The following is a 9,767-nucleotide window of genomic DNA, read 5'->3' on the forward strand; positions in this document are numbered from 1 at the left end:
CATCTTTTTACGACACGGAGCCCCACGTATTCATTTGAGTGACCGCGGCAGGACCTTTCTGTCTAAACTTCTCGACGATGTTCTCCGTGCGTCCAATACCATCCATAAAACGACTTCCAGCTACCACCCTCAAACTAATGGCCTCACAGAGCGCTTTCATCGTACGCTGTCCGACATGATTTCAATGTACATCAACCCTGATCACACCAATTGGGATGTTATTCTCCCATTCGTCACCTTCGCTTACAACACGGCCGTCCAACGCACAACGGGGTACTCGCCCTTTTTCCTTGTGTATGGTCGTCAACCAATCACTGTCCTCGACGTCTCTTTCTTTGACGTCCCCGTGCCCTCGTCCACATCAACGTGTGAGCAATTTGTTTCGCGAATTACCCAGTGTCGCCAACACGCCCGCCTCAACACCGACGCCAGTCAACAAGACCGCAAAACTCGCTATGATGCATCCCACCGTGTCGTTTCCTTCCAGCCTGGAGACGAAGTGTTGCTGTGGACTCCAGTTCGCGTTCCTGGTTTATGCGAGAAATTTCAGTCCCGTTTTGTCGGACCTTACACAGTTCAGGAGCAGACTTCGCCAGTTAACTATCGTGTCGCGCCCGTTGTTACGCCTTTGGACGGCCGCTGCCGTACCACAGAGATTGTGCATGTTTCACGTTTAAAGTCTTTCATACGGCGTTCGCCGCCATAGCCAGCGTCCAGGTTGGCCGCTTCCATGCGCGGGGGTAATTGTGTGAGCATTATATTACCCCTTCATCTTCTTCATCTGTATATACTCATCATCATGGCCAGCGTCATTCGTTTGAGCGCGCGGCCTGCATAATAAACCGTCGAGGTTGAACAGCTGCCTCGCAATATCAATTACTCGATCTGGTACTTAGAAATAACTGTTTTGTGTATACGGGCTATGATGTTTGAAAGGAGCACAAACACCCATGGCTTTACTACAGGCTGCATCTCAATACTTGTCATCCGTCCTCGCTTCAGTTCCCAGAGGTTGCCTTTGTTTCTGGGCCTAAGGTAAAGTTAGCCTTTGCAGGCAACCGCGTACGGTCAAATGGTTAAGGTACATGCACGATACAATAAACGAAGTTGAGGAGAGCAAGGACATTGAATACAAGACCTCAGTCAATGCTAGCCGCGACGCCTGTTTGCCGAGGTTATTTTCTCCAAGTGGGCCTTGTTATTGTTTTTCAACCAAATTGTGCCTCTATACTATAAAGCCATGTCGGTACGTATTAACCTCGGGTGCTACTTCTCTCTCGTAGCTTTGGTACCTTCTGTAAAAAAGAAATCTGCTTCCATTCCACCCTGTGAAAATGAATGTAAAGCGAAGCTGGTGCCGACGTTAGACAAGCACAACCGACGTTATAGAAGTACCACCACCCCAACTGACGTTAGACGACGCTTCACGAGCACCACCACCACGAGCGACGTACTACGTCAGGCGCGCACGCACGTGTGTGGAAGTGCAGCATACATCCTCATTTTTCTAAGCCCTCCGCCAAGCGCAAGTGCATTATCGAACGAATTGAATTCCTCAAATTAAAATGCGTCAGAACGTTTCTAAAGTACGACATACATACATAACCTACAGACATGATAGCATCAGATGGTAATTTGAATATACGAGAAAACATAGTTCTGTTACGCGGAAACTCAAACACAAACCCCTTTTTGAGCTGCCGTTTGAGCTCTGTCTGAGTGGCCGCGGCCGGTACCGTTTTTTTTTTTTTTTGCGTAAGCACCCCACGAAAAATCCCTACCAACTAGAGGCTAACAGCTTTGCTTTAAAAAAATGACTAAAAAACGAACAGTTGCAAGAAAACGTTCTTTAATGACTACAAAGACTTCGCACTTCTCAGGACTACCGAATGAATATTTTGAGAAATGCCGAACTGGAACCTAGAGCGACTACAGGTGTGCAAAAAAGCGTGAGGAACGTTTTTCGGGACGGCTATATTTGTAAATGAGCATGTAATCATTCGTTGCCTCGCATATTGTGGATATTTGTGTTGTGGCGAACTTGTTCTAGAAGACCGACTACCCTACGTGTTTTGTATTTCCATAGCAGGTTCTTAAAGGGAAGCTGAAGAGGTTTTAGAATTCGAAGATTTATGTGGGTTTGGAAGGCTGTCACAGTATAATTAAACTCCTGCAGCTATCTTTCTTGAATATGCGCGTAGCAGCGCCGCAATCGCGGTTTAAATTTTCGTTGAAGCTCCGCCCCCTACTCGTGCGGAGCGTTGCGGCGAAAGACCGGGCGCGATGATGACGTCAATACAGGGGTCACGTGCGAACATTATTCGAATCACGCTCCTCGCGGATACCTAAGATGACGTCCCGATCGTGTTCGCCATCAGAGCCCGATAAACGACCCGCTGCGACTCCCGCAGACGCTGCGGCTTGTTTTTGTTCAATTAAAGCAACTAGCGCTGACTTCTGGCCGGTTAAACTAACATTTTCGTATTCAGGGGGTGAAAAACTTTAACAATTTATTAAAAGCTCAGTTTTTTTTTTTATATAAGTGCTTCAGCTGCCCTTTAAAGGGCTGCTTTCGTTATTCTAGAGAGTGTTCAATGAAGAAGGGTCGACATATGACTCATCTCAGACAGAATGTTGTAAGGGAAATTTTTTTTTTCGAAGTGATCTACAATACGGAGACACTTGTATTCATATGGTACTTGGGCGCACTCATGACAGTATGCCACCTGATGTTCCTGTACATGTAAAATGATCGCCGCATGCACAGCATCAGGTAAGTATTACCATAGGCACATTACCGCGATGCTGAGTCGTATCATGCGAGGTTTTGGTACAAGAGGAGTAGGTAACTGAGGATCCCACGGGAACTCTCACAGTGTCCTTTAGCAGGCACAGATCTGTGGCTGTGAATATAAGAAGCTCCTGATTTTAAAAGTCTGGGGAGAGAGGCACTTACCACGCAGCGGTTGTCTTCGCTGTGGAATATGCAGAGAAAAGAACACAAAACATTGTACTGTGAAATTTTTTACGAAACCAAAACTACATATGAATTATTCCTTTGGGGATGCTGGATACTTCACTTAAGTACCTCTGCTTACGTGCACGCATGTCATGCTCTCAGATGCTGCCCAGTACACTACGGCAGGTCAAAGTAGTGTCGCACTCCGAACTGTTTATTGGCAAGTGAAATGAAAAATGCCACACGCATGCGTGCATGTGGTATCAAGGTAGTTTGTCGTTTATAGCGTTGCGGCTTTGATTAAGAACCTGCCAACAACTTTCAGGTTTATCCCCTGTTCATGCATCGTCATACTGAATTGGGTGTTTATTTTATGACGTACCATCTTGCTTTGTGGACGTCGGACAAAGTAGTGGCTATTACGCTCAAAATCTCGTTCTAATTATGTTGCACTAAGTAAAACATATTTTCAAAATGGTCGCCTCGCTTAGATGAACTTGTGCGAAAAGAATGTTTTCCCTTCGGGAAAAAAATATCGTTTCGAAGACATAAATGTTGTTCTTTCGGCTTCTTTTCACTGCTACTATATATATATATATTACTGCCCATCTCACTACACGTAAGTTTCATTAGGTGAAACATCCTAATCTCGTTCCGCATGTGTTAAACCGTGTAGGTGGAACATATCTGTATAAAATGTACTCGTTCCTAAGAGGAACCTGTGCGGAATGTGATCAAGAGTGTAATTGAGAACACGGCGGAATAGAATACCTGATTTCTAGCTCTTTGGAGCATAAGAAGCATGCCTGACCTTAGATACATTATTTATCACTGCCACAGGAAATATCTTAGTTCGTATTCACATATTAAATTTCAGTGAGGACCATACTTCACAGGGAAAGACTGTCAGAGAAAAAAAATGTAGCTGCGCACATCTCAGATTTCTACTTCCGTGCTATTTGAAGAAGCAGGTATGCATGAACAACGTACCTATTTGTTTTACGTTCACAGAGCCGTTGCGCCTAATATTATAACAAAATTAGGCCATATTTGCTTATGTGATTACCTACAATACTTGCTATCCGTCAGCACGACTATGTTGACCCGGAAAAAAGAGTCTCTTCCCCATCAAAAGAGCTCTTTTTCTGCGCTGTTTTTAGGATTACCTACGCCATTTGCAGAAACGTTCAGTATACACTGACATCAGTAATGAATGTCATGATGCACTGCATTTGAGCGCGTCCAATTCATGGTGCATAATGTTTTTATTATTAGTTTGTCGGATGCAATCACAAGAACTAGACGGACTTGCCAGCCTAAGTATTTGCCATTGGACTCTTTCATGGTTGTTTTATTTTTAATCTTTATTGTCATTGCGGCTATCGGCGCCAGATTTAGAACATGACATCTCGTATGTACCGCCCAGCGTTTAAAACATGACTGCTGTGAGCACCAATAATGGCGCCAAATTTCCAGCCAATCGCGTGTCGCATTACCTCTTACTCTGCGCTTGTTTCTTGATATTTTATAGTGGAAGATGGCGGTGAATGCAGTCCTTTCAAAAAAGTCAATGACCGGGCAGATAGTGACTCTCTCATGCAATAAAATCTATAGTTGGAGTCCATGTGGGGTCAGGTAGTTCTGGTAGTAAGTAGAACAAATAATTTTGTGTCTGTAACATAACATAATGGGCGTTAAGGAAAAACACCCACAGTCCCTGGTTGCACAGAATGAGATGGTGCAGCGAGACCGAAAATGTTTCTTGCTAGTTTAAGAACACGCACGCACGCACACACGTGAGTGCGCATGTGTAGTTAATTAGGATGCAAGCTCCCGAAGAAGCAGCTATTGCTCACACTTACCTTTACTACGCGTATAACGCTTCCTACGCGTCGTCGCCAATCTGTGCAAACGTAGTAAAGAGAACAAGTTACTCGGTAGATGTTGAAAATACTCGCAGCAGCACTAGTTTCAACAGCTGTATTTGTTACAACCTCCTCACTAGCCTAAATAAAGCCAAACTCTTTGCAGTTGTCTGTCGTAACACGCTGCATAAGGTTTAAACTGAAGCAGCACCGTGCCCGCAAGCAAATTTGTATAGGTTTTCAAAGACGTATAGAAGGGCTTTTTTTTTTCAGGAACATTTTGAAGTTCACCAACGATTTTTTAAGCCGAATCTTTTGTTGTTACTGAAGCTTAGTTAGGTTAGGCAATGTCATCTAATGACAGCTCATCTCAACAGGAGGCTAGCTGATGATATAAGGAGAACTATTCAATCTTGAGGTACCGGCAGCACAGTAATTAAAATGTCTGCCGCAGTGGGGATTTTAGCACTAATCAAGTGCTTCCGAAAAACCTTATTTCCCTAGTTACGACTCAATCACAGAGATAAATGAATTGAATAAAAGTAAGGGTTATAACTTCCCTAAACTTTATGGTGGGTAGTAGGAACACTGTACTGCTCAGCTGCGGATGAATTTTCACCACCCTGAGTTCTTAACCAATACATGAATTTAGCGCCTATCTTTAGGCATACGAAGTTTTCGTTTTGTAGTTTAGTCCAGTTTACCTAGAGCTCGAACGAGACAGACTGCACACGAAGGAAACATGACACCACAGGATCGCTGACTCGCAACTGAAAGTTTGTGGGTGATGTCATCCTTCCTCTTCTATTCAGTCTGATATGTTCGCTTTGTGGCTAAATATGCAATTGTGCCACCCCGCTCGACTTGCTTCGGTACTTCAGTTTGACTGCCATGTAATGTGACAGCCGCGAGTGGTAAGAAAACCCGTGACGTGGTCCTTAGCAGCAGTACGCCATGGACACTGAACCACCACTGCCGGTGCTCGTGCAATAAAATACTAAAATATTGTTTAATTATGTTTAGCTAAATAACGAACATTTAGAGTAAACAATTGTTGATTACAACGGTAGAAACTGGTGGAAACGTCGAAGTACTTTATTTATGGCACTGCTTTGCAATATGCATTGAAACTTAAGCAATAAAGAAAAAGGAGCGCCACTGTCTTTCAGACTCTCCATTGTGTCGTGTAGTTTAGGAAAGACATGGTATGGGCTTGCGCAAGCGCACCACAGCTCACACCCGTAACGCACCCACCACACGCCAATGGGAAGCAGCGCTGTCCAGCTCTCACTCGACAGACCAGCTTAGCCGATACACTTGGCGACTAGTTTCTCTGCGTGTGCAAAGAAGGTTCAGCAAACCCGGCGAAACTTGACGGAACAAACATACGCATTGCGATCATGGCCACCCTACTGTGAAACATGAGATAACCATTATTGCGTGCTGCTGTAAACATCAAGCGTAATACTAATGGGCTATGGCAGCAAAATAGAAACTTCTCCTACGTACCTTAAGCCGCCGCGTCCAAGACCTGTGCATGAAACCAAAGAACAAGTTCTACTTACTTTACGATGGAGTTATAAAGTACAAAGAAAGCTAAAGGCTAAAACATATTGGTGGCAGACGAAAAATATTTTAAACTTAGGGGATTTTACACATGCCAAAAGGGCCATGAGATTATGAAGCGGGCCATAGTGGGAGGCTCCCGAGTAATGTTCACCGCCTGGAGTCCTTTAATATGCACCTAATGCACGGCGGTATACGAGCGTTTGTGCATTCCCCCGCGGCTTTGATGAAACCCCCAACCTCGAACTCTGCAGCGGAACGCCTTGGTAAAGGGGCTACCGTGGCGCTATAAATTCTGCGTGTGACAAAACAGCAGTCAATATGGTGATGATATAAAGATCCCATTGAAGGACTACGATGTAAGGTTGAATTGCCATTGAATGAAGCGATAAAATGGTAGCAATTCGACACAGATTTTACAATCACAGATGTCCTTCATGCTCACAGTGCTATTATACCAACCGCGCCATTGGTACGAAAAAAACAACTATGGGATATCACTTTTGACCACTTGTCAGGGACAAGCACGAAATACTAGTTTTTTTACCGTGCGGTTGACCCCGACGTCTTGCTGCACATGTTCATAGATTGTGGGTTAGCGTGTTCATTATCAACGAGACCTTACATCAGCAATCGGGATTTGATCCCCGCTATTATTTATGCCAAGCAAAGCCTCATTGGACTTGGACGAACGTTGAAATTCGTGATGTTTTATATCTTTACTGAATTTAATTTACTAGCACAGGCTCTCTGCGCTCGTCAAGGTTCGATAACACATAGATTAAGCCGGTCATTTCTAAAGCAATCATTGTTTTAAGAATTTTGAATAAGTTCCGTAATTATTTCCTAGTTTAATAATTATTCCTGAAAAGGCAATGTTTCGCCAAACAGTACGTTTAATATTCCCCCATGTTTGTACAAACGTTACATCAGTGTGACCGATATAGTTCTTTCGGGACACATAAAAACATTGACCATACCAGCCGCATAACGCTTTCGAGCATTTCTTAAAGCAATGTTTTTCAGAAAAGTTGTAATTGAAACACGCACGTTTAACTTAGCATACACGCTGCAATAATGTTCCCTGAAATGTCACTAAATGTTATTTTTTCTTCGGCGGCACTTACATTTCTTCAAAGAGAGCAAGCTAAATTTGGCGCCGGTAATAAATCACCCTCCAGAGTGCTTGCATATGCAATGCGCGGTAAAAAACTGCCAATTAGGCCATCCAAGTTAAACATCACATCCAGATAACCGATAGCCTCTCCTATTTAATTTCACTAAATATAAAAAAGATGCCTTGTTTAAATAACCGAGGACCGCGAGAAAGCACACATAACAAACACAGTATAGCGAGTGAAATCCTTATTTCAGTGCTTATTTCCAAAGTTCATAGTAATACAGAAAGAAGGTGAAGTAAGCAAAGTAATCCAAAAACTTTCTTCACTCATCGCCAATAGCATGACCGTATAATAATCTTCAGCTTGCTTAACACCCTCTCATCCCCCCCCCCCCCCAGCATGATCCCAGAGCAATAAATTAAGCTATGTGTCCCAGGCTGCGCAAGCCATGGGTCATAGTATACGGTAATCAGGAGGAACAGCCGCTCACACGGGTTGAAGTGGAGTTATTTCGCCACTGGTCTACTCGGTACCTAACCCTCTCTCTAGGTAGTTCTCATATGACCAAAGGTTATGTTTGCCTCGGTAAAGAATGTTTTTCCGTATGTGCAGTCTAATTGTGTTCTTCAAACGGCAGTTTCCAGCGCTCACCAAACAAGTCTTGTGTTTGTTCATTCTGCTTAGTATACCTTGTGTCTCAGCTAACGTTAGCCAAGTTGTTAAACTTTAACATGTGTTTGCAACGTTGCACCGTGTTTAAATAACACGGTGCATGACACAATTATAACACCGACGGTGTTCGGTCGTCATAGGTCTGCTGACCGAACACCGTAATTTTTAAAATCGTAACTTGCACCATGTTTATTTATTCTTTATTTTTCATTGACCAGCTTACCTAACGTCACCTGAGACACCCTATATATGAAGTGTATTGCATTGCGCACACGATAAGTTCTAATCATTGTATGGACTTCTATGAATGCATACCACAGTTGTACGCGTTTCTGTGGTTAAATAAATTTTTGTCCTGTATTTAAATATTTCCTGTCAAGATGCAGTGCAACTTTTGTGTTTTGTAATTCTTGTGAGCTGCGCTACACCAGAACGTATCTTCAGGACCACATAAATAGGGCGCTATTGAATGAATCGAACTTCTACTGGTTCTGACTCGTCACTGGAGCAATAATTTTTTTTCGTGATAGCAATTCTGTGGACTCTCGAGGTGCATTCGCGCCTTCGGCGCGGCCGTTGCCGTCATCATGCTGTCCCAGTATCGACAGTGCAAATGCTGTTTGCGGATAGAGTGCTAAAAGATCTGCAGAGACGCGAAAGACGGGGCACTGCGTTTACTTGCAGAAAAGACGAGGCCAAGGGGACTTAACCTAACCCTCTGCTTAATCGACTCTGCAGGCTAGCAAAGGCAGCCTTCTACAGCGGGCATAAGCATTGTGCGCGCAATTACAAGCATTCATGTCGTGCAGCTAAGTCCATGCATTGGTCTTAGCTGAACAGACAATAAACCTCAAGCAACAAACGCCGATGCTCTTCATTCGGTTTTATCTCATGCATCACCAAGGTGCAACGCCTGCAACGCCGCTAGCGGCACATCATCAGGGCAGCGTTTTGAGGCGCCTAGTAGCAGTTGGGGTACTGTTTCTGTCATCCAATAGCAGTTGCCTCGCGTGCTGTTTCGTGCAAACATGACACGCACGCGCATTGTTATAACACCATTTGCAAAGGTTCAGCTCAACGCAGACTCTTGCTGTCACTTTCTATGCCTCGTCTTCTGTGAATAACGCTGCAGACCACTCCAGACGTACCATAAATTGAGCTGCCATGGCTAGCCAGCCGGCTATGCTGACGTGGTTGGAATGCCGCTTCAGTGTAGAGCAATGTAATTTAAAAGAGCTATGAATTAGGCTTGTTCGCGTGTGTTCATTTTTCTTGCGCTAAGTACTCTAGGATGCAACAGGGGCGAAACGAACACTAGATATGAAGCAGACACGAAGTGACACAGGAGAGTGCTCCAGACACGTGACACAGGGTTGCGCTCCCCTTTGTCACTTCGTGTCCGCGTCATATACAGTGCTCGTTACACCCCTATTGCATCCTACAGTACTTAGCACAAGAAAAATTAATGGAGCAATGTATCAGGCCAGCCCCCTTTTTACTTTCATGTTAAAGGGAAAATACACTAAATGTATCTGGCTAGCCAGATCCTTACTTTCACAAGCACGTTAAGGGGAAAATAGACGT

The sequence above is a fragment of the Dermacentor silvarum genome, chromosome 5 (assembly GCF_013339745.2).
Source record: "Dermacentor silvarum isolate Dsil-2018 chromosome 5, BIME_Dsil_1.4, whole genome shotgun sequence".
NCBI lineage: Eukaryota > Metazoa > Arthropoda > Arachnida > Ixodida > Ixodidae > Dermacentor > Dermacentor silvarum.